The sequence below is a fragment of the Schistocerca cancellata genome, unplaced genomic scaffold, assembly GCF_023864275.1.
Source record: "Schistocerca cancellata isolate TAMUIC-IGC-003103 unplaced genomic scaffold, iqSchCanc2.1 HiC_scaffold_1087, whole genome shotgun sequence".
NCBI classification, from domain to species: Eukaryota; Metazoa; Arthropoda; class Insecta; order Orthoptera; family Acrididae; genus Schistocerca; species Schistocerca cancellata.
In genome coordinates this window covers 1-22,492 of record NW_026047086.1, presented here as the reverse complement: position 1 = coordinate 22,492, position 22,492 = coordinate 1, and the positions used below count along the sequence as shown (strand labels likewise).

The 22,492-nt window shown below is 49.8% G+C and overlaps 26 non-coding genes across 26 annotated transcripts; 18 read left to right on the top strand and 8 right to left on the bottom strand.

Moving 5' to 3' along the window:
• The first annotated feature begins 977 nt into the window (after positions 1–977).
• Positions 978–1,049, top strand: Trnap-ugg (transfer RNA proline (anticodon UGG)). Its single transcript has one exon. It is a non-coding gene; the product is annotated as a tRNA-Pro (tRNA).
• Positions 1,050–1,652: 603 nt separating this feature from the next.
• Trnav-uac (transfer RNA valine (anticodon UAC)) lies at positions 1,653–1,725 on the bottom strand. The gene has a single exon. It is a non-coding gene; the product is annotated as a tRNA-Val (tRNA).
• Positions 1,726–1,960: 235 nt separating this feature from the next.
• On the top strand, positions 1,961–2,032 carry Trnap-cgg (transfer RNA proline (anticodon CGG)). The gene has a single exon. It is a non-coding gene; the product is annotated as a tRNA-Pro (tRNA).
• A 1,632-nt stretch (positions 2,033–3,664) lies between these two features.
• Trnap-ugg (transfer RNA proline (anticodon UGG)) lies at positions 3,665–3,736 on the top strand. Its single transcript has one exon. It is a non-coding gene; the product is annotated as a tRNA-Pro (tRNA).
• A 603-nt stretch (positions 3,737–4,339) lies between these two features.
• On the bottom strand, positions 4,340–4,412 carry Trnav-uac (transfer RNA valine (anticodon UAC)). Its single transcript has one exon. It is a non-coding gene; the product is annotated as a tRNA-Val (tRNA).
• A 235-nt stretch (positions 4,413–4,647) lies between these two features.
• On the top strand, positions 4,648–4,719 carry Trnap-cgg (transfer RNA proline (anticodon CGG)). The gene has a single exon. It is a non-coding gene; the product is annotated as a tRNA-Pro (tRNA).
• A 1,632-nt stretch (positions 4,720–6,351) lies between these two features.
• On the top strand, positions 6,352–6,423 carry Trnap-ugg (transfer RNA proline (anticodon UGG)). The gene has a single exon. It is a non-coding gene; the product is annotated as a tRNA-Pro (tRNA).
• Positions 6,424–7,026: 603 nt separating this feature from the next.
• Positions 7,027–7,099, bottom strand: Trnav-uac (transfer RNA valine (anticodon UAC)). Its single transcript has one exon. It is a non-coding gene; the product is annotated as a tRNA-Val (tRNA).
• A 235-nt stretch (positions 7,100–7,334) lies between these two features.
• Positions 7,335–7,406, top strand: Trnap-cgg (transfer RNA proline (anticodon CGG)). Its single transcript has one exon. It is a non-coding gene; the product is annotated as a tRNA-Pro (tRNA).
• Positions 7,407–9,038: 1,632 nt separating this feature from the next.
• Trnap-ugg (transfer RNA proline (anticodon UGG)) lies at positions 9,039–9,110 on the top strand. The gene has a single exon. It is a non-coding gene; the product is annotated as a tRNA-Pro (tRNA).
• Positions 9,111–9,713: 603 nt separating this feature from the next.
• On the bottom strand, positions 9,714–9,786 carry Trnav-uac (transfer RNA valine (anticodon UAC)). Its single transcript has one exon. It is a non-coding gene; the product is annotated as a tRNA-Val (tRNA).
• A 235-nt stretch (positions 9,787–10,021) lies between these two features.
• Positions 10,022–10,093, top strand: Trnap-cgg (transfer RNA proline (anticodon CGG)). Its single transcript has one exon. It is a non-coding gene; the product is annotated as a tRNA-Pro (tRNA).
• Positions 10,094–11,725: 1,632 nt separating this feature from the next.
• Positions 11,726–11,797, top strand: Trnap-ugg (transfer RNA proline (anticodon UGG)). The gene has a single exon. It is a non-coding gene; the product is annotated as a tRNA-Pro (tRNA).
• A 603-nt stretch (positions 11,798–12,400) lies between these two features.
• On the bottom strand, positions 12,401–12,473 carry Trnav-uac (transfer RNA valine (anticodon UAC)). The gene has a single exon. It is a non-coding gene; the product is annotated as a tRNA-Val (tRNA).
• Positions 12,474–12,708: 235 nt separating this feature from the next.
• On the top strand, positions 12,709–12,780 carry Trnap-cgg (transfer RNA proline (anticodon CGG)). Its single transcript has one exon. It is a non-coding gene; the product is annotated as a tRNA-Pro (tRNA).
• A 692-nt stretch (positions 12,781–13,472) lies between these two features.
• Positions 13,473–13,544, top strand: Trnap-cgg (transfer RNA proline (anticodon CGG)). The gene has a single exon. It is a non-coding gene; the product is annotated as a tRNA-Pro (tRNA).
• A 1,632-nt stretch (positions 13,545–15,176) lies between these two features.
• On the top strand, positions 15,177–15,248 carry Trnap-ugg (transfer RNA proline (anticodon UGG)). Its single transcript has one exon. It is a non-coding gene; the product is annotated as a tRNA-Pro (tRNA).
• A 603-nt stretch (positions 15,249–15,851) lies between these two features.
• Positions 15,852–15,924, bottom strand: Trnav-uac (transfer RNA valine (anticodon UAC)). The gene has a single exon. It is a non-coding gene; the product is annotated as a tRNA-Val (tRNA).
• A 235-nt stretch (positions 15,925–16,159) lies between these two features.
• Trnap-cgg (transfer RNA proline (anticodon CGG)) lies at positions 16,160–16,231 on the top strand. Its single transcript has one exon. It is a non-coding gene; the product is annotated as a tRNA-Pro (tRNA).
• Positions 16,232–17,863: 1,632 nt separating this feature from the next.
• Trnap-ugg (transfer RNA proline (anticodon UGG)) lies at positions 17,864–17,935 on the top strand. Its single transcript has one exon. It is a non-coding gene; the product is annotated as a tRNA-Pro (tRNA).
• A 603-nt stretch (positions 17,936–18,538) lies between these two features.
• Positions 18,539–18,611, bottom strand: Trnav-uac (transfer RNA valine (anticodon UAC)). The gene has a single exon. It is a non-coding gene; the product is annotated as a tRNA-Val (tRNA).
• Positions 18,612–18,846: 235 nt separating this feature from the next.
• On the top strand, positions 18,847–18,918 carry Trnap-cgg (transfer RNA proline (anticodon CGG)). The gene has a single exon. It is a non-coding gene; the product is annotated as a tRNA-Pro (tRNA).
• A 692-nt stretch (positions 18,919–19,610) lies between these two features.
• Trnap-cgg (transfer RNA proline (anticodon CGG)) lies at positions 19,611–19,682 on the top strand. The gene has a single exon. It is a non-coding gene; the product is annotated as a tRNA-Pro (tRNA).
• Positions 19,683–21,314: 1,632 nt separating this feature from the next.
• Positions 21,315–21,386, top strand: Trnap-ugg (transfer RNA proline (anticodon UGG)). The gene has a single exon. It is a non-coding gene; the product is annotated as a tRNA-Pro (tRNA).
• Positions 21,387–21,989: 603 nt separating this feature from the next.
• Positions 21,990–22,062, bottom strand: Trnav-uac (transfer RNA valine (anticodon UAC)). Its single transcript has one exon. It is a non-coding gene; the product is annotated as a tRNA-Val (tRNA).
• A 235-nt stretch (positions 22,063–22,297) lies between these two features.
• Positions 22,298–22,369, top strand: Trnap-cgg (transfer RNA proline (anticodon CGG)). The gene has a single exon. It is a non-coding gene; the product is annotated as a tRNA-Pro (tRNA).
• The last annotated feature ends 123 nt before the right edge of the window (positions 22,370–22,492 follow it).

The following is a 22,492-nucleotide window of genomic DNA, read 5'->3' as shown; positions in this document are numbered from 1 at the left end:
GTGGTCGAGCGACACCCTCGGCTCGCTCTTCCTACATGATCGCTTCTTGCGAGGAATAATTACTAGCGCGCCGATGGCTTCAGAGTTGGTCTTCTCGAAGTTTTGCTTCCGCACTGCATTCCGCAATCTTTTCGTTATGAGCTTCGGTTTCCCGACTTTCTAGTGTTTAGTGCGTTTGGCTTCTCTTAACCCTTAGCCACCGCTTGCCGAAATTTCCACGCTGTCATATGTCGATCTGCAGAGCTCAATGAAGGCATCGCGGCCATTCCTGAGCTCATGGAACGGCCGAATCTGTAGTTGTTTCCAGATCTCTCCCACACAACGGCCTCCCAGTAGCTTGGATTACAGGAGTACGCCACTACTCCCAGCCGCAGATTCACCTTTGAAAGCAGAATGACATGAGCTACGCGCAACTCCGATTGTTTTTTTGTTGTGTCTGGCCTACTTTGAAAGACATTGTAGTCGATTTACTTACTACTATCGCTGTTGGAAACCAGGATACCACACAGTATTCTAGAGACGATCAGGCAATGAAAATTTAGAATAAGTAAAACAGTATCAAAAGAATTTGTGTGGTGGAGCAGCACATGCAATTTATGCTTCCTAGATAATCGTTACTGCATAGAATAATTCTTTTGTCTGCGGCGTCTTCAGTATCCGTCTTGTGGAAATTTTACTTGCAGTATATTGTGCAATCTTTTCGTTATGAGTTGGTGCTTGGTTTCCCGATGTTCTTTTGTTTAGTGCATTCGCCTTCTCTTAACCCTGAGAAACCACATACCGAAACTGAAGCACTGCCGGCTGTTCATAAGCAGTGTTCGATGAAGTTATTTCCCTTTTTATTCGTTGCCTTTAATATTCTTCTCATCATTGGTGAGTGCTGCCTGCAGAAAGCGTTTATCTTGCGAATTCACGTGAAAGTGTGTGTTCCCTGTGAGGTCCACTACTTGGGATTAACTTGACTGCTCCAGGCAGGTGGCTCGTTGGTCTAGGGGTATGATTCCTGCTTTGGGTGCAGGAGGTCCCGGGTTCAAATCCCGGACGAGCCCTGCCATTTTGACCGTGCTGAAGAGTAGGTGGAACTCAGCCCCGGTTGCAGCTCCTCAATGAAGAGTAGACGCCTGTTATAGCACGTGGATATAACAAGAATGCGGCACCAGTAAAGTACGTAGGTGGAATTCGGTAGAAACGCAGACGGTAATTTTGCATGCAACGGAAAGCAAGGTTGTCTTTGCGGAATATGTGCACCGTGAGTGGAGATTCAGCTTAACTGTGCGACAGTCTACCCTCATCTTACTAACGACGGCAACAACAAAGGTGTGGTGGCATGTAAGATTGAGAGTGGCTAAGAGTTTCTCATTATTAGTTAGCATCACACTTTGACAGAGCTGTGACAAGGCGAGTAGGGTGAGCTCAGGAAAGCCAGTAGCAAGCGCACTTGAAGTAGCCCTGAAGAACCGGATTATAAATTTTGCCAGCCATAATGGAGCTAGGGGCGTTCCCGGTTACCAAATACCGGTGCAATAAGAGAGCAACAGTATTTGACAGTAAAATGACGCCCTATCCGTCTAGCATACGACATTGCTTGTCTCTGCATACGCGGACGTGAGGTCATCTCGGAATGAAATCCGAAATATAGATTAAAATTGTTGTGTTCCCGCCCGGGATCGAACCGGGGACCTTCTGCGTGTAAAGCAGACGTGATAACCGCTACACCACGGAAACGACGGTTCTTTTCGTGTACCACCCGGAGACTCGTAATAGCAACAGTTTTTCTTCTGTGTTAGAAAGGGCATCGGCTACGAGCTCCCTCCGATTCGTGAAGTTCCTATAGTAAAAGACGTCGATGAAAACAATCCAACCGCGACAGACAGGGAGAACGCTGGGCGAGCTGCAGCCCTACAGGGTGAGACCATCAAAGGTGGCGTCATTCACATGCAGTGCGTTTTCGGAACGGACAGGCTCGTTGGTCTAGGGGTATGATTCCTGCTTCGGGTGCAGGAGGTCCCGGGTTCAAATCCCGGACGAGCCCTTGCGTTTTGTACAACGGTGTGGTAACAAATCGCATGGCGGCGGCTGTTTCGCGCATTTCCAGGCCTCCAAGTCAGCGCTAAAATCCGACAACCAGTTCTGAAACAGTTTCATGTTTCATTTGAGCCATGTGCACCCTGCTGGTGGAACGTTTGAAGTTGATTTAAGTGGTCACTGCAGAGATCGTAGCAAGTGTCTTGCTGAGTGCGACGGAAACGGGTTTCCGCCCGCAATCGAACCAGGGACCTTCTGCGTGTTAGGCACGGCGCCTGGGCTCGGCGGCAGCTGCTGCTCTTTCTTTCCTTACGAGATACCGTCGATTCGCGCAGTCGTTATTGCAAAAGATGTCACCAAAGGCAATCGCTTCGTTAGCGGCACGGTGCCTGGGCTCGGCGGCAGCTCTACATGGAGGCACCAGCAGCCCAGCCAATCCGCCGCCGGCACCGGCGCGCCGCAGCGCAAGAAGCCGGCGCCCGCCCTGCAATGCCCCCCGTCGTTGCATACTCCACCCGCCTTATATCCTCCCCATGTCCGACTCACTACCCTAAATGACACTGCGGTCGACGTGCTTTTTACTATCGCTTTTGGAAGAACCAATGCGCATATTCTAGTGTCGAACCGGTATTGCAAATTTGGATTAAGCAAAAATTTATTGTGTGGTCGAGCGACACCCTCGGCTCGCTCTTCCTACATGATCGCTTCTTGCGAGGAATAATTACTAGCGCGCCGATGGCTTCAGAGTTGGTCTTCTCGAAGTTTTGCTTCCGCACTGCATTCCGCAATCTTTTCGTTATGAGCTTCGGTTTCCCGACTTTCTAGTGTTTAGTGCGTTTGGCTTCTCTTAACCCTTAGCCACCGCTTGCCGAAATTTCCACGCTGTCATATGTCGATCTGCAGAGCTCAATGAAGGCATCGCGGCCATTCCTGAGCTCATGGAACGGCCGAATCTGTAGTTGTTTCCAGATCTCTCCCACACAACGGCCTCCCAGTAGCTTGGATTACAGGAGTACGCCACTACTCCCAGCCGCAGATTCACCTTTGAAAGCAGAATGACATGAGCTACGCGCAACTCCGATTGTTTTTTTGTTGTGTCTGGCCTACTTTGAAAGACTTTGTAGTCGATTTACTTACTACTATCGCTGTTGGAAACCAGGATACCACACAGTATTCTAGAGACGATCAGGCAATGAAAATTTAGAATAAGTAAAACAGTATCAAAAGAATTTGTGTGGTGGAGCAGCACATGCAATTTATGCTTCCTAGATAATCGTTACTGCATAGAATAATTCTTTTGTCTGCGGCGTCTTCAGTATCCGTCTTGTGGAAATTTTACTTGCAGTATATTGTGCAATCTTTTCGTTATGAGTTGGTGCTTGGTTTCCCGATGTTCTTTTGTTTAGTGCATTCGCCTTCTCTTAACCCTGAGAAACCACATACCGAAACTGAAGCACTGCCGGCTGTTCATAAGCAGTGTTCGATGAAGTTATTTCCCTTTTTATTCGTTGCCTTTAATATTCTTCTCATCATTGGTGAGTGCTGCCTGCAGAAAGCGTTTATCTTGCGAATTCACGTGAAAGTGTGTGTTCCCTGTGAGGTCCACTACTTGGGATTAACTTGACTGCTCCAGGCAGGTGGCTCGTTGGTCTAGGGGTATGATTCCTGCTTTGGGTGCAGGAGGTCCCGGGTTCAAATCCCGGACGAGCCCTGCCATTTTGACCGTGCTGAAGAGTAGGTGGAACTCAGCCCCGGTTGCAGCTCCTCAATGAAGAGTAGACGCCTGTTATAGCACGTGGATATAACAAGAATGCGGCACCAGTAAAGTACGTAGGTGGAATTCGGTAGAAACGCAGACGGTAATTTTGCATGCAACGGAAAGCAAGGTTGTCTTTGCGGAATATGTGCACCGTGAGTGGAGATTCAGCTTAACTGTGCGACAGTCTACCCTCATCTTACTAACGACGGCAACAACAAAGGTGTGGTGGCATGTAAGATTGAGAGTGGCTAAGAGTTTCTCATTATTAGTTAGCATCACACTTTGACAGAGCTGTGACAAGGCGAGTAGGGTGAGCTCAGGAAAGCCAGTAGCAAGCGCACTTGAAGTAGCCCTGAAGAACCGGATTATAAATTTTGCCAGCCATAATGGAGCTAGGGGCGTTCCCGGTTACCAAATACCGGTGCAATAAGAGAGCAACAGTATTTGACAGTAAAATGACGCCCTATCCGTCTAGCATACGACATTGCTTGTCTCTGCATACGCGGACGTGAGGTCATCTCGGAATGAAATCCGAAATATAGATTAAAATTGTTGTGTTCCCGCCCGGGATCGAACCGGGGACCTTCTGCGTGTAAAGCAGACGTGATAACCGCTACACCACGGAAACGACGGTTCTTTTCGTGTACCACCCGGAGACTCGTAATAGCAACAGTTTTTCTTCTGTGTTAGAAAGGGCATCGGCTACGAGCTCCCTCCGATTCGTGAAGTTCCTATAGTAAAAGACGTCGATGAAAACAATCCAACCGCGACAGACAGGGAGAACGCTGGGCGAGCTGCAGCCCTACAGGGTGAGACCATCAAAGGTGGCGTCATTCACATGCAGTGCGTTTTCGGAACGGACAGGCTCGTTGGTCTAGGGGTATGATTCCTGCTTCGGGTGCAGGAGGTCCCGGGTTCAAATCCCGGACGAGCCCTTGCGTTTTGTACAACGGTGTGGTAACAAATCGCATGGCGGCGGCTGTTTCGCGCATTTCCAGGCCTCCAAGTCAGCGCTAAAATCCGACAACCAGTTCTGAAACAGTTTCATGTTTCATTTGAGCCATGTGCACCCTGCTGGTGGAACGTTTGAAGTTGATTTAAGTGGTCACTGCAGAGATCGTAGCAAGTGTCTTGCTGAGTGCGACGGAAACGGGTTTCCGCCCGCAATCGAACCAGGGACCTTCTGCGTGTTAGGCACGGCGCCTGGGCTCGGCGGCAGCTGCTGCTCTTTCTTTCCTTACGAGATACCGTCGATTCGCGCAGTCGTTATTGCAAAAGATGTCACCAAAGGCAATCGCTTCGTTAGCGGCACGGTGCCTGGGCTCGGCGGCAGCTCTACATGGAGGCACCAGCAGCCCAGCCAATCCGCCGCCGGCACCGGCGCGCCGCAGCGCAAGAAGCCGGCGCCCGCCCTGCAATGCCCCCCGTCGTTGCATACTCCACCCGCCTTATATCCTCCCCATGTCTGACTCACTACCCTAAATGACACTGCGGTCGACGTGCTTTTTACTATCGCTTTTGGAAGAACCAATGCGCATATTCTAGTGTCGAACCGGTATTGCAAATTTGGATTAAGCAAAAATTTATTGTGTGGTCGAGCGACACCCTCGGCTCGCTCTTCCTACATGATCGCTTCTTGCGAGGAATAATTACTAGCGCGCCGATGGCTTCAGAGTTGGTCTTCTCGAAGTTTTGCTTCCGCACTGCATTCCGCAATCTTTTCGTTATGAGCTTCGGTTTCCCGACTTTCTAGTGTTTAGTGCGTTTGGCTTCTCTTAACCCTTAGCCACCGCTTGCCGAAATTTCCACGCTGTCATATGTCGATCTGCAGAGCTCAATGAAGGCATCGCGGCCATTCCTGAGCTCATGGAACGGCCGAATCTGTAGTTGTTTCCAGATCTCTCCCACACAACGGCCTCCCAGTAGCTTGGATTACAGGAGTACGCCACTACTCCCAGCCGCAGATTCACCTTTGAAAGCAGAATGACATGAGCTACGCGCAACTCCGATTGTTTTTTTGTTGTGTCTGGCCTACTTTGAAAGACTTTGTAGTCGATTTACTTACTACTATCGCTGTTGGAAACCAGGATACCACACAGTATTCTAGAGACGATCAGGCAATGAAAATTTAGAATAAGTAAAACAGTATCAAAAGAATTTGTGTGGTGGAGCAGCACATGCAATTTATGCTTCCTAGATAATCGTTACTGCATAGAATAATTCTTTTGTCTGCGGCGTCTTCAGTATCCGTCTTGTGGAAATTTTACTTGCAGTATATTGTGCAATCTTTTCGTTATGAGTTGGTGCTTGGTTTCCCGATGTTCTTTTGTTTAGTGCATTCGCCTTCTCTTAACCCTGAGAAACCACATACCGAAACTGAAGCACTGCCGGCTGTTCATAAGCAGTGTTCGATGAAGTTATTTCCCTTTTTATTCGTTGCCTTTAATATTCTTCTCATCATTGGTGAGTGCTGCCTGCAGAAAGCGTTTATCTTGCGAATTCACGTGAAAGTGTGTGTTCCCTGTGAGGTCCACTACTTGGGATTAACTTGACTGCTCCAGGCAGGTGGCTCGTTGGTCTAGGGGTATGATTCCTGCTTTGGGTGCAGGAGGTCCCGGGTTCAAATCCCGGACGAGCCCTGCCATTTTGACCGTGCTGAAGAGTAGGTGGAACTCAGCCCCGGTTGCAGCTCCTCAATGAAGAGTAGACGCCTGTTATAGCACGTGGATATAACAAGAATGCGGCACCAGTAAAGTACGTAGGTGGAATTCGGTAGAAACGCAGACGGTAATTTTGCATGCAACGGAAAGCAAGGTTGTCTTTGCGGAATATGTGCACCGTGAGTGGAGATTCAGCTTAACTGTGCGACAGTCTACCCTCATCTTACTAACGACGGCAACAACAAAGGTGTGGTGGCATGTAAGATTGAGAGTGGCTAAGAGTTTCTCATTATTAGTTAGCATCACACTTTGACAGAGCTGTGACAAGGCGAGTAGGGTGAGCTCAGGAAAGCCAGTAGCAAGCGCACTTGAAGTAGCCCTGAAGAACCGGATTATAAATTTTGCCAGCCATAATGGAGCTAGGGGCGTTCCCGGTTACCAAATACCGGTGCAATAAGAGAGCAACAGTATTTGACAGTAAAATGACGCCCTATCCGTCTAGCATACGACATTGCTTGTCTCTGCATACGCGGACGTGAGGTCATCTCGGAATGAAATCCGAAATATAGATTAAAATTGTTGTGTTCCCGCCCGGGATCGAACCGGGGACCTTCTGCGTGTAAAGCAGACGTGATAACCGCTACACCACGGAAACGACGGTTCTTTTCGTGTACCACCCGGAGACTCGTAATAGCAACAGTTTTTCTTCTGTGTTAGAAAGGGCATCGGCTACGAGCTCCCTCCGATTCGTGAAGTTCCTATAGTAAAAGACGTCGATGAAAACAATCCAACCGCGACAGACAGGGAGAACGCTGGGCGAGCTGCAGCCCTACAGGGTGAGACCATCAAAGGTGGCGTCATTCACATGCAGTGCGTTTTCGGAACGGACAGGCTCGTTGGTCTAGGGGTATGATTCCTGCTTCGGGTGCAGGAGGTCCCGGGTTCAAATCCCGGACGAGCCCTTGCGTTTTGTACAACGGTGTGGTAACAAATCGCATGGCGGCGGCTGTTTCGCGCATTTCCAGGCCTCCAAGTCAGCGCTAAAATCCGACAACCAGTTCTGAAACAGTTTCATGTTTCATTTGAGCCATGTGCACCCTGCTGGTGGAACGTTTGAAGTTGATTTAAGTGGTCACTGCAGAGATCGTAGCAAGTGTCTTGCTGAGTGCGACGGAAACGGGTTTCCGCCCGCAATCGAACCAGGGACCTTCTGCGTGTTAGGCACGGCGCCTGGGCTCGGCGGCAGCTGCTGCTCTTTCTTTCCTTACGAGATACCGTCGATTCGCGCAGTCGTTATTGCAAAAGATGTCACCAAAGGCAATCGCTTCGTTAGCGGCACGGTGCCTGGGCTCGGCGGCAGCTCTACATGGAGGCACCAGCAGCCCAGCCAATCCGCCGCCGGCACCGGCGCGCCGCAGCGCAAGAAGCCGGCGCCCGCCCTGCAATGCCCCCCGTCGTTGCATACTCCACCCGCCTTATATCCTCCCCATGTCTGACTCACTACCCTAAATGACACTGCGGTCGACGTGCTTTTTACTATCGCTTTTGGAAGAACCAATGCGCATATTCTAGTGTCGAACCGGTATTGCAAATTTGGATTAAGCAAAAATTTATTGTGTGGTCGAGCGACACCCTCGGCTCGCTCTTCCTACATGATCGCTTCTTGCGAGGAATAATTACTAGCGCGCCGATGGCTTCAGAGTTGGTCTTCTCGAAGTTTTGCTTCCGCACTGCATTCCGCAATCTTTTCGTTATGAGCTTCGGTTTCCCGACTTTCTAGTGTTTAGTGCGTTTGGCTTCTCTTAACCCTTAGCCACCGCTTGCCGAAATTTCCACGCTGTCATATGTCGATCTGCAGAGCTCAATGAAGGCATCGCGGCCATTCCTGAGCTCATGGAACGGCCGAATCTGTAGTTGTTTCCAGATCTCTCCCACACAACGGCCTCCCAGTAGCTTGGATTACAGGAGTACGCCACTACTCCCAGCCGCAGATTCACCTTTGAAAGCAGAATGACATGAGCTACGCGCAACTCCGATTGTTTTTTTGTTGTGTCTGGCCTACTTTGAAAGACTTTGTAGTCGATTTACTTACTACTATCGCTGTTGGAAACCAGGATACCACACAGTATTCTAGAGACGATCAGGCAATGAAAATTTAGAATAAGTAAAACAGTATCAAAAGAATTTGTGTGGTGGAGCAGCACATGCAATTTATGCTTCCTAGATAATCGTTACTGCATAGAATAATTCTTTTGTCTGCGGCGTCTTCAGTATCCGTCTTGTGGAAATTTTACTTGCAGTATATTGTGCAATCTTTTCGTTATGAGTTGGTGCTTGGTTTCCCGATGTTCTTTTGTTTAGTGCATTCGCCTTCTCTTAACCCTGAGAAACCACATACCGAAACTGAAGCACTGCCGGCTGTTCATAAGCAGTGTTCGATGAAGTTATTTCCCTTTTTATTCGTTGCCTTTAATATTCTTCTCATCATTGGTGAGTGCTGCCTGCAGAAAGCGTTTATCTTGCGAATTCACGTGAAAGTGTGTGTTCCCTGTGAGGTCCACTACTTGGGATTAACTTGACTGCTCCAGGCAGGTGGCTCGTTGGTCTAGGGGTATGATTCCTGCTTTGGGTGCAGGAGGTCCCGGGTTCAAATCCCGGACGAGCCCTGCCATTTTGACCGTGCTGAAGAGTAGGTGGAACTCAGCCCCGGTTGCAGCTCCTCAATGAAGAGTAGACGCCTGTTATAGCACGTGGATATAACAAGAATGCGGCACCAGTAAAGTACGTAGGTGGAATTCGGTAGAAACGCAGACGGTAATTTTGCATGCAACGGAAAGCAAGGTTGTCTTTGCGGAATATGTGCACCGTGAGTGGAGATTCAGCTTAACTGTGCGACAGTCTACCCTCATCTTACTAACGACGGCAACAACAAAGGTGTGGTGGCATGTAAGATTGAGAGTGGCTAAGAGTTTCTCATTATTAGTTAGCATCACACTTTGACAGAGCTGTGACAAGGCGAGTAGGGTGAGCTCAGGAAAGCCAGTAGCAAGCGCACTTGAAGTAGCCCTGAAGAACCGGATTATAAATTTTGCCAGCCATAATGGAGCTAGGGGCGTTCCCAGTTACCAAATACCGGTGCAATAAGAGAGCAACAGTATTTGACAGTAAAATGACGCCCTATCCGTCTAGCATACGACATTGCTTGTCTCTGCATACGCGGACGTGAGGTCATCTCGGAATGAAATCCGAAATATAGATTAAAATTGTTGTGTTCCCGCCCGGGATCGAACCGGGGACCTTCTGCGTGTAAAGCAGACGTGATAACCGCTACACCACGGAAACGACGGTTCTTTTCGTGTACCACCCGGAGACTCGTAATAGCAACAGTTTTTCTTCTGTGTTAGAAAGGGCATCGGCTACGAGCTCCCTCCGATTCGTGAAGTTCCTATAGTAAAAGACGTCGATGAAAACAATCCAACCGCGACAGACAGGGAGAACGCTGGGCGAGCTGCAGCCCTACAGGGTGAGACCATCAAAGGTGGCGTCATTCACATGCAGTGCGTTTTCGGAACGGACAGGCTCGTTGGTCTAGGGGTATGATTCCTGCTTCGGGTGCAGGAGGTCCCGGGTTCAAATCCCGGACGAGCCCTTGCGTTTTGTACAACGGTGTGGTAACAAATCGCATGGCGGCGGCTGTTTCGCGCATTTCCAGGCCTCCAAGTCAGCGCTAAAATCCGACAACCAGTTCTGAAACAGTTTCATGTTTCATTTGAGCCATGTGCACCCTGCTGGTGGAACGTTTGAAGTTGATTTAAGTGGTCACTGCAGAGATCGTAGCAAGTGTCTTGCTGAGTGCGACGGAAACGGGTTTCCGCCCGCAATCGAACCAGGGACCTTCTGCGTGTTAGGCACGGCGCCTGGGCTCGGCGGCAGCTGCTGCTCTTTCTTTCCTTACGAGATACCGTCGATTCGCGCAGTCGTTATTGCAAAAGATGTCACCAAAGGCAATCGCTTCGTTAGCGGCACGGTGCCTGGGCTCGGCGGCAGCTCTACATGGAGGCACCAGCAGCCCAGCCAATCCGCCGCCGGCACCGGCGCGCCGCAGCGCAAGAAGCCGGCGCCCGCCCTGCAATGCCCCCCGTCGTTGCATACTCCACCCGCCTTATATCCTCCCCATGTCTGACTCACTACCCTAAATGACACTGCGGTCGACGTGCTTTTTACTATCGCTTTTGGAAGAACCAATGCGCATATTCTAGTGTCGAACCGGTATTGCAAATTTGGATTAAGCAAAAATTTATTGTGTGGTCGAGCGACACCCTCGGCTCGCTCTTCCTACATGATCGCTTCTTGCGAGGAATAATTACTAGCGCGCCGATGGCTTCAGAGTTGGTCTTCTCGAAGTTTTGCTTCCGCACTGCATTCCGCAATCTTTTCGTTATGAGCTTCGGTTTCCCGACTTTCTAGTGTTTAGTGCGTTTGGCTTCTCTTAACCCTTAGCCACCGCTTGCCGAAATTTCCACGCTGTCATATGTCGATCTGCAGAGCTCAATGAAGGCATCGCGGCCATTCCTGAGCTCATGGAACGGCCGAATCTGTAGTTGTTTCCAGATCTCTCCCACACAACGGCCTCCCAGTAGCTTGGATTACAGGAGTACGCCACTACTCCCAGCCGCAGATTCACCTTTGAAAGCAGAATGACATGAGCTACGCGCAACTCCGATTGTTTTTTTGTTGTGTCTGGCCTACTTTGAAAGACTTTGTAGTCGATTTACTTACTACTATCGCTGTTGGAAACCAGGATACCACACAGTATTCTAGAGACGATCAGGCAATGAAAATTTAGAATAAGTAAAACAGTATCAAAAGAATTTGTGTGGTGGAGCAGCACATGCAATTTATGCTTCCTAGATAATCGTTACTGCATAGAATAATTCTTTTGTCTGCGGCGTCTTCAGTATCCGTCTTGTGGAAATTTTACTTGCAGTATATTGTGCAATCTTTTCGTTATGAGTTGGTGCTTGGTTTCCCGATGTTCTTTTGTTTAGTGCATTCGCCTTCTCTTAACCCTGAGAAACCACATACCGAAACTGAAGCACTGCCGGCTGTTCATAAGCAGTGTTCGATGAAGTTATTTCCCTTTTTATTCGTTGCCTTTAATATTCTTCTCATCATTGGTGAGTGCTGCCTGCAGAAAGCGTTTATCTTGCGAATTCACGTGAAAGTGTGTGTTCCCTGTGAGGTCCACTACTTGGGATTAACTTGACTGCTCCAGGCAGGTGGCTCGTTGGTCTAGGGGTATGATTCCTGCTTTGGGTGCAGGAGGTCCCGGGTTCAAATCCCGGACGAGCCCTGCCATTTTGACCGTGCTGAAGAGTAGGTGGAACTCAGCCCCGGTTGCAGCTCCTCAATGAAGAGTAGACGCCTGTTATAGCACGTGGATATAACAAGAATGCGGCACCAGTAAAGTACGTAGGTGGAATTCGGTAGAAACGCAGACGGTAATTTTGCATGCAACGGAAAGCAAGGTTGTCTTTGCGGAATATGTGCACCGTGAGTGGAGATTCAGCTTAACTGTGCGACAGTCTACCCTCATCTTACTAACGACGGCAACAACAAAGGTGTGGTGGCATGTAAGATTGAGAGTGGCTAAGAGTTTCTCATTATTAGTTAGCATCACACTTTGACAGAGCTGTGACAAGGCGAGTAGGGTGAGCTCAGGAAAGCCAGTAGCAAGCGCACTTGAAGTAGCCCTGAAGAACCGGATTATAAATTTTGCCAGCCATAATGGAGCTAGGGGCGTTCCCGGTTACCAAATACCGGTGCAATAAGAGAGCAACAGTATTTGACAGTAAAATGACGCCCTATCCGTCTAGCATACGACATTGCTTGTCTCTGCATACGCGGACGTGAGGTCATCTCGGAATGAAATCCGAAATATAGATTAAAATTGTTGTGTTCCCGCCCGGGATCGAACCGGGGACCTTCTGCGTGTAAAGCAGACGTGATAACCGCTACACCACGGAAACGACGGTTCTTTTCGTGTACCACCCGGAGACTCGTAATAGCAACAGTTTTTCTTCTGTGTTAGAAAGGGCATCGGCTACGAGCTCCCTCCGATTCGTGAAGTTCCTATAGTAAAAGACGTCGATGAAAACAATCCAACCGCGACAGACAGGGAGAACGCTGGGCGAGCTGCAGCCCTACAGGGTGAGACCATCAAAGGTGGCGTCATTCACATGCAGTGCGTTTTCGGAACGGACAGGCTCGTTGGTCTAGGGGTATGATTCCTGCTTCGGGTGCAGGAGGTCCCGGGTTCAAATCCCGGACGAGCCCTTGCGTTTTGTACAACGGTGTGGTAACAAATCGCATGGCGGCGGCTGTTTCGCGCATTTCCAGGCCTCCAAGTCAGCGCTAAAATCCGACAACCAGTTCTGAAACAGTTTCATGTTTCATTTGAGCCATGTGCACCCTGCTGGTGGAACGTTTGAAGTTGATTTAAGTGGTCACTGCAGAGATCGTAGCAAGTGTCTTGCTGAGTGCGACGGAAACGGGTTTCCGCCCGCAATCGAACCAGGGACCTTCTGCGTGTTAGGCACGGCGCCTGGGCTCGGCGGCAGCTGCTGCTCTTTCTTTCCTTACGAGATACCGTCGATTCGCGCAGTCGTTATTGCAAAAGATGTCACCAAAGGCAATCGCTTCGTTAGCGGCACGGTGCCTGGGCTCGGCCCGGGATCGAACCGGGGACCTTCTGCGTGTAAAGCAGACGTGATAACCGCTACACCACGGAAACGACGGTTCTTTTCGTGTACCACCCGGAGACTCGTAATAGCAACAGTTTTTCTTCTGTGTTAGAAAGGGCATCGGCTACGAGCTCCCTCCGATTCGTGAAGTTCCTATAGTAAAAGACGTCGATGAAAACAATCCAACCGCGACAGACAGGGAGAACGCTGGGCGAGCTGCAGCCCTACAGGGTGAGACCATCAAAGGTGGCGTCATTCACATGCAGTGCGTTTTCGGAACGGACAGGCTCGTTGGTCTAGGGGTATGATTCCTGCTTCGGGTGCAGGAGGTCCCGGGTTCAAATCCCGGACGAGCCCTTGCGTTTTGTACAACGGTGTGGTAACAAATCGCATGGCGGCGGCTGTTTCGCGCATTTCCAGGCCTCCAAGTCAGCGCTAAAATCCGACAACCAGTTCTGAAACAGTTTCATGTTTCATTTGAGCCATGTGCACCCTGCTGGTGGAACGTTTGAAGTTGATTTAAGTGGTCACTGCAGAGATCGTAGCAAGTGTCTTGCTGAGTGCGACGGAAACGGGTTTCCGCCCGCAATCGAACCAGGGACCTTCTGCGTGTTAGGCACGGCGCCTGGGCTCGGCGGCAGCTGCTGCTCTTTCTTTCCTTACGAGATACCGTCGATTCGCGCAGTCGTTATTGCAAAAGATGTCACCAAAGGCAATCGCTTCGTTAGCGGCACGGTGCCTGGGCTCGGCGGCAGCTCTACATGGAGGCACCAGCAGCCCAGCCAATCCGCCGCCGGCACCGGCGCGCCGCAGCGCAAGAAGCCGGCGCCCGCCCTGCAATGCCCCCCGTCGTTGCATACTCCACCCGCCTTATATCCTCCCCATGTCTGACTCACTACCCTAAATGACACTGCGGTCGACGTGCTTTTTACTATCGCTTTTGGAAGAACCAATGCGCATATTCTAGTGTCGAACCGGTATTGCAAATTTGGATTAAGCAAAAATTTATTGTGTGGTCGAGCGACACCCTCGGCTCGCTCTTCCTACATGATCGCTTCTTGCGAGGAATAATTACTAGCGCGCCGATGGCTTCAGAGTTGGTCTTCTCGAAGTTTTGCTTCCGCACTGCATTCCGCAATCTTTTCGTTATGAGCTTCGGTTTCCCGACTTTCTAGTGTTTAGTGCGTTTGGCTTCTCTTAACCCTTAGCCACCGCTTGCCGAAATTTCCACGCTGTCATATGTCGATCTGCAGAGCTCAATGAAGGCATCGCGGCCATTCCTGAGCTCATGGAACGGCCGAATCTGTAGTTGTTTCCAGATCTCTCCCACACAACGGCCTCCCAGTAGCTTGGATTACAGGAGTACGCCACTACTCCCAGCCGCAGATTCACCTTTGAAAGCAGAATGACATGAGCTACGCGCAACTCCGATTGTTTTTTTGTTGTGTCTGGCCTACTTTGAAAGACTTTGTAGTCGATTTACTTACTACTATCGCTGTTGGAAACCAGGATACCACACAGTATTCTAGAGACGATCAGGCAATGAAAATTTAGAATAAGTAAAACAGTATCAAAAGAATTTGTGTGGTGGAGCAGCACATGCAATTTATGCTTCCTAGATAATCGTTACTGCATAGAATAATTCTTTTGTCTGCGGCGTCTTCAGTATCCGTCTTGTGGAAATTTTACTTGCAGTATATTGTGCAATCTTTTCGTTATGAGTTGGTGCTTGGTTTCCCGATGTTCTTTTGTTTAGTGCATTCGCCTTCTCTTAACCCTGAGAAACCACATACCGAAACTGAAGCACTGCCGGCTGTTCATAAGCAGTGTTCGATGAAGTTATTTCCCTTTTTATTCGTTGCCTTTAATATTCTTCTCATCATTGGTGAGTGCTGCCTGCAGAAAGCGTTTATCTTGCGAATTCACGTGAAAGTGTGTGTTCCCTGTGAGGTCCACTACTTGGGATTAACTTGACTGCTCCAGGCAGGTGGCTCGTTGGTCTAGGGGTATGATTCCTGCTTTGGGTGCAGGAGGTCCCGGGTTCAAATCCCGGACGAGCCCTGCCATTTTGACCGTGCTGAAGAGTAGGTGGAACTCAGCCCCGGTTGCAGCTCCTCAATGAAGAGTAGACGCCTGTTATAGCACGTGGATATAACAAGAATGCGGCACCAGTAAAGTACGTAGGTGGAATTCGGTAGAAACGCAGACGGTAATTTTGCATGCAACGGAAAGCAAGGTTGTCTTTGCGGAATATGTGCACCGTGAGTGGAGATTCAGCTTAACTGTGCGACAGTCTACCCTCATCTTACTAACGACGGCAACAACAAAGGTGTGGTGGCATGTAAGATTGAGAGTGGCTAAGAGTTTCTCATTATTAGTTAGCATCACACTTTGACAGAGCTGTGACAAGGCGAGTAGGGTGAGCTCAGGAAAGCCAGTAGCAAGCGCACTTGAAGTAGCCCTGAAGAACCGGATTATAAATTTTGCCAGCCATAATGGAGCTAGGGGCGTTCCCGGTTACCAAATACCGGTGCAATAAGAGAGCAACAGTATTTGACAGTAAAATGACGCCCTATCCGTCTAGCATACGACATTGCTTGTCTCTGCATACGCGGACGTGAGGTCATCTCGGAATGAAATCCGAAATATAGATTAAAATTGTTGTGTTCCCGCCCGGGATCGAACCGGGGACCTTCTGCGTGTAAAGCAGACGTGATAACCGCTACACCACGGAAACGACGGTTCTTTTCGTGTACCACCCGGAGACTCGTAATAGCAACAGTTTTTCTTCTGTGTTAGAAAGGGCATCGGCTACGAGCTCCCTCCGATTCGTGAAGTTCCTATAGTAAAAGACGTCGATGAAAACAATCCAACCGCGACAGACAGGGAGAACGCTGGGCGAGCTGCAGCCCTACAGGGTGAGACCATCAAAGGTGGCGTCATTCACATGCAGTGCGTTTTCGGAACGGACAGGCTCGTTGGTCTAGGGGTATGATTCCTGCTTCGGGTGCAGGAGGTCCCGGGTTCAAATCCCGGACGAGCCCTTGCGTTTTGTACAACGGTGTGGTAACAAATCGCATGGCGGCGGCTGTTTCGCGCATTTCCAGGCCTCCAAGTCAGCGCTAAAATCCGACAACCAGTTCTGAAACAGTTTCATGTTTCATTTGAGCCATGTGCACCCTGCTGGTGGAACGTTTGAAGTTGATTTAAGTGGTCACTGCAGAGATCGTAGCAAGTGTCTTGCTGAGTGCGACGGAAACGGGTTTCCGCCCGCAATCGAACCAGGGACCTTCTGCGTGTTAGGCACGGCGCCTGGGCTCGGCGGCAGCTGCTGCTCTTTCTTTCCTTACGAGATACCGTCGATTCGCGCAGTCGTTATTGCAAAAGATGTCACCAAAGGCAATCGCTTCGTTAGCGGCACGGTGCCTGGGCTCGGCGGCAGCTCTACATGGAGGCACCAGCAGCCCAGCCAATCCGCCGCCGGCACCGGCGCGCCGCAGCGCAAGAAGCCGGCGCCCGCCCTGCAATGCCCCCCGTCGTTGCATACTCCACCCGCCTTATATCCTCCCCATGTCTGACTCACTACCCTAAATGACACTGCGGTCGACGTGCTTTTTACTATCGCTTTTGGAAGAACCAATGCGCATATTCTAGTGTCGAACCGGTATTGCAAATTTGGATTAAGCAAAAATTTATTGTGTGGTCGAGCGACACCCTCGGCTCGCTCTTCCTACATGATCGCTTCTTGCGAGGAATAATTACTAGCGCGCCGATGGCTTCAGAGTTGGTCTTCTCGAAGTTTTGCTTCCGCACTGCATTCCGCAATCTTTTCGTTATGAGCTTCGGTTTCCCGACTTTCTAGTGTTTAGTGCGTTTGGCTTCTCTTAACCCTTAGCCACCGCTTGCCGAAATTTCCACGCTGTCATATGTCGATCTGCAGAGCTCAATGAAGGCATCGCGGCCATTCCTGAGCTCATGGAACGGCCGAATCTGTAGTTGTTTCCAGATCTCTCCCACACAACGGCCTCCCAGTAGCTTGGATTACAGGAGTACGCCACTACTCCCAGCCGCAGATTCACCTTTGAAAGCAGAATGACATGAGCTACGCGCAACTCCGATTGTTTTTTTGTTGTGTCTGGCCTACTTTGAAAGACTTTGTAGTCGATTTACTTACTACTATCGCTGTTGGAAACCAGGATACCACACAGTATTCTAGAGACGATCAGGCAATGAAAATTTAGAATAAGTAAAACAGTATCAAAAGAATTTGTGTGGTGGAGCAGCACATGCAATTTATGCTTCCTAGATAATCGTTACTGCATAGAATAATTCTTTTGTCTGCGGCGTCTTCAGTATCCGTCTTGTGGAAATTTTACTTGCAGTATATTGTGCAATCTTTTCGTTATGAGTTGGTGCTTGGTTTCCCGATGTTCTTTTGTTTAGTGCATTCGCCTTCTCTTAACCCTGAGAAACCACATACCGAAACTGAAGCACTGCCGGCTGTTCATAAGCAGTGTTCGATGAAGTTATTTCCCTTTTTATTCGTTGCCTTTAATATTCTTCTCATCATTGGTGAGTGCTGCCTGCAGAAAGCGTTTATCTTGCGAATTCACGTGAAAGTGTGTGTTCCCTGTGAGGTCCACTACTTGGGATTAACTTGACTGCTCCAGGCAGGTGGCTCGTTGGTCTAGGGGTATGATTCCTGCTTTGGGTGCAGGAGGTCCCGGGTTCAAATCCCGGACGAGCCCTGCCATTTTGACCGTGCTGAAGAGTAGGTGGAACTCAGCCCCGGTTGCAGCTCCTCAATGAAGAGTAGACGCCTGTTATAGCACGTGGATATAACAAGAATGCGGCACCAGTAAAGTACGTAGGTGGAATTCGGTAGAAACGCAGACGGTAATTTTGCATGCAACGGAAAGCAAGGTTGTCTTTGCGGAATATGTGCACCGTGAGTGGAGATTCAGCTTAACTGTGCGACAGTCTACCCTCATCTTACTAACGACGGCAACAACAAAGGTGTGGTGGCATGTAAGATTGAGAGTGGCTAAGAGTTTCTCATTATTAGTTAGCATCACACTTTGACAGAGCTGTGACAAGGCGAGTAGGGTGAGCTCAGGAAAGCCAGTAGCAAGCGCACTTGAAGTAGCCCTGAAGAACCGGATTATAAATTTTGCCAGCCATAATGGAGCTAGGGGCGTTCCCGGTTACCAAATACCGGTGCAATAAGAGAGCAACAGTATTTGACAGTAAAATGACGCCCTATCCGTCTAGCATACGACATTGCTTGTCTCTGCATACGCGGACGTGAGGTCATCTCGGAATGAAATCCGAAATATAGATTAAAATTGTTGTGTTCCCGCCCGGGATCGAACCGGGGACCTTCTGCGTGTAAAGCAGACGTGATAACCGCTACACCACGGAAACGACGGTTCTTTTCGTGTACCACCCGGAGACTCGTAATAGCAACAGTTTTTCTTCTGTGTTAGAAAGGGCATCGGCTACGAGCTCCCTCCGATTCGTGAAGTTCCTATAGTAAAAGACGTCGATGAAAACAATCCAACCGCGACAGACAGGGAGAACGCTGGGCGAGCTGCAGCCCTACAGGGTGAGACCATCAAAGGTGGCGTCATTCACATGCAGTGCGTTTTCGGAACGGACAGGCTCGTTGGTCTAGGGGTATGATTCCTGCTTCGGGTGCAGGAGGTCCCGGGTTCAAATCCCGGACGAGCCCTTGCGTTTTGTACAACGGTGTGGTAACAAATCGCATGGCGGCGGCTGTTTCGCGCATTTCCAGGCCTCCAAGTCAGCGCTAAAATCCGACAACCAGTTCTGAAACAGTTTCATGTTTCATTTGAGCCATGTGCACCCTGCTGGTGGAACGTTTGAAGTTGATTTAAGTGGTCACTGCAGAGATCGTAGCAAGTGTCTTGCTGAGTGCGACGGAAACGGGTTTCCGCCCGCAATCGAACCAGGGACCTTCTGCGTGTTAGGCACGGCGCCTGGGCTCGGCGGCAGCTGCTGCTCTTTCTTTCCTTACGAGATACCGTCGATTCGCGCAGTCGTTATTGCAAAAGATGTCACCAAAGGCAATCGCTTCGTTAGCGGCACGGTGCCTGGGCTCGGCCCGGGATCGAACCGGGGACCTTCTGCGTGTAAAGCAGACGTGATAACCGCTACACCACGGAAACGACGGTTCTTTTCGTGTACCACCCGGAGACTCGTAATAGCAACAGTTTTTCTTCTGTGTTAGAAAGGGCATCGGCTACGAGCTCCCTCCGATTCGTGAAGTTCCTATAGTAAAAGACGTCGATGAAAACAATCCAACCGCGACAGACAGGGAGAACGCTGGGCGAGCTGCAGCCCTACAGGGTGAGACCATCAAAGGTGGCGTCATTCACATGCAGTGCGTTTTCGGAACGGACAGGCTCGTTGGTCTAGGGGTATGATTCCTGCTTCGGGTGCAGGAGGTCCCGGGTTCAAATCCCGGACGAGCCCTTGCGTTTTGTACAACGGTGTGGTAACAAATCGCATGGCGGCGGCTGTTTCGCGCATTTCCAGGCCTCCAAGTCAGCGCTAAAATCCGACAACCAGTTCTGAAACAGTTTCATGTTTCATTTGAGCCATGTGCACCCTGCTGGTGGAACGTTTGAAGTTGATTTAAGTGGTCACTGCAGAGATCGTAGCAAGTGTCTTGCTGAGTGCGACGGAAACGGGTTTCCGCCCGCAATCGAACCAGGGACCTTCTGCGTGTTAGGCACGGCGCCTGGGCTCGGCGGCAGCTGCTGCTCTTTCTTTCCTTACGAGATACCGTCGATTCGCGCAGTCGTTATTGCAAAAGATGTCACCAAAGGCAATCGCTTCGTTAGCGGCACGGTGCCTGGGCTCGGCGGCAGCTCTACATGGAGGCACCAGCAGCCCAGCCAATCCGCCGCCGGCACCGGCGCGCCGCAGCGCAAGAAGCCGGCGCCCGCCCTGCAATGCCCCCCGTCGTTGCATACTCCACCCGCCTTATATCCTCCCCATGTCTGACTCACTACCCTAAATGACACTGCGGTCGACGTGCTTTTTACTATCGCTTTTGGAAGAACCAATGCGCATATTCTAGTGTCGAACCGGTATTGCAAATTTGGATTAAGCAAAAATTTATTGTGTGGTCGAGCGACACCCTCGGCTCGCTCTTCCTACATGATCGCTTCTTGCGAGGAATAATTACTAGCGCGCCGATGGCTTCAGAGTTGGTCTTCTCGAAGTTTTGCTTCCGCACTGCATTCCGCAATCTTTTCGTTATGAGCTTCGGTTTCCCGACTTTCTAGTGTTTAGTGCGTTTGGCTTCTCTTAACCCTTAGCCACCGCTTGCCGAAATTTCCACGCTGTCATATGTCGATCTGCAGAGCTCAATGAAGGCATCGCGGCCATTCCTGAGCTCATGGAACGGCCGAATCTGTAGTTGTTTCCAGATCTCTCCCACACAACGGCCTCCCAGTAGCTTGGATTACAGGAGTACGCCACTACTCCCAGCCGCAGATTCACCTTTGAAAGCAGAATGACATGAGCTACGCGCAACTCCGATTGTTTTTTTGTTGTGTCTGGCCTACTTTGAAAGACTTTGTAGTCGATTTACTTACTACTATCGCTGTTGGAAACCAGGATACCACACAGTATTCTAGAGACGATCAGGCAATGAAAATTTAGAATAAGTAAAACAGTATCAAAAGAATTTGTGTGGTGGAGCAGCACATGCAATTTATGCTTCCTAGATAATCGTTACTGCATAGAATAATTCTTTTGTCTGCGGCGTCTTCAGTATCCGTCTTGTGGAAATTTTACTTGCAGTATATTGTGCAATCTTTTCGTTATGAGTTGGTGCTTGGTTTCCCGATGTTCTTTTGTTTAGTGCATTCGCCTTCTCTTAACCCTGAGAAACCACATACCGAAACTGAAGCACTGCCGGCTGTTCATAAGCAGTGTTCGATGAAGTTATTTCCCTTTTTATTCGTTGCCTTTAATATTCTTCTCATCATTGGTGAGTGCTGCCTGCAGAAAGCGTTTATCTTGCGAATTCACGTGAAAGTGTGTGTTCCCTGTGAGGTCCACTACTTGGGATTAACTTGACTGCTCCAGGCAGGTGGCTCGTTGGTCTAGGGGTATGATTCCTGCTTTGGGTGCAGGAGGTCCCGGGTTCAAATCCCGGACGAGCCCTGCCATTTTGACCGTGCTGAAGAGTAGGTGGAACTCAGCCCCGGTTGCAGCTCCTCAATGAAGAGTAGACGCCTGTTATAGCACGTGGATATAACAAGAATGCGGCACCAGTAAAGTACGTAGGTGGAATTCGGTAGAAACGCAGACGGTAATTTTGCATGCAACGGAAAGCAAGGTTGTCTTTGCGGAATATGTGCACCGTGAGTGGAGATTCAGCTTAACTGTGCGACAGTCTACCCTCATCTTACTAACGACGGCAACAACAAAGGTGTGGTGGCATGTAAGATTGAGAGTGGCTAAGAGTTTCTCATTATTAGTTAGCATCACACTTTGACAGAGCTGTGACAAGGCGAGTAGGGTGAGCTCAGGAAAGCCAGTAGCAAGCGCACTTGAAGTAGCCCTGAAGAACCGGATTATAAATTTTGCCAGCCATAATGGAGCTAGGGGCGTTCCCGGTTACCAAATACCGGTGCAATAAGAGAGCAACAGTATTTGACAGTAAAATGACGCCCTATCCGTCTAGCATACGACATTGCTTGTCTCTGCATACGCGGACGTGAGGTCATCTCGGAATGAAATCCGAAATATAGATTAAAATTGTTGTGTTCCCGCCCGGGATCGAACCGGGGACCTTCTGCGTGTAAAGCAGACGTGATAACCGCTACACCACGGAAACGACGGTTCTTTTCGTGTACCACCCGGAGACTCGTAATAGCAACAGTTTTTCTTCTGTGTTAGAAAGGGCATCGGCTACGAGCTCCCTCCGATTCGTGAAGTTCCTATAGTAAAAGACGTCGATGAAAACAATCCAACCGCGACAGACAGGGAGAACGCTGGGCGAGCTGCAGCCCTACAGGGTGAGACCATCAAAGGTGGCGTCATTCACATGCAGTGCGTTTTCGGAACGGACAGGCTCGTTGGTCTAGGGGTATGATTCCTGCTTCGGGTGCAGGAGGTCCCGGGTTCAAATCCCGGACGAGCCCTTGCGTTTTGTACAACGGTGTGGTAACAAATCGCATGGCGGCGGCTGTTTCGCGCATTTCCAGGCCTCCAAGTCAGCGCTAAAATCCGACAACCAGTTCTGAAACAGTTTCATGTTTCATTTG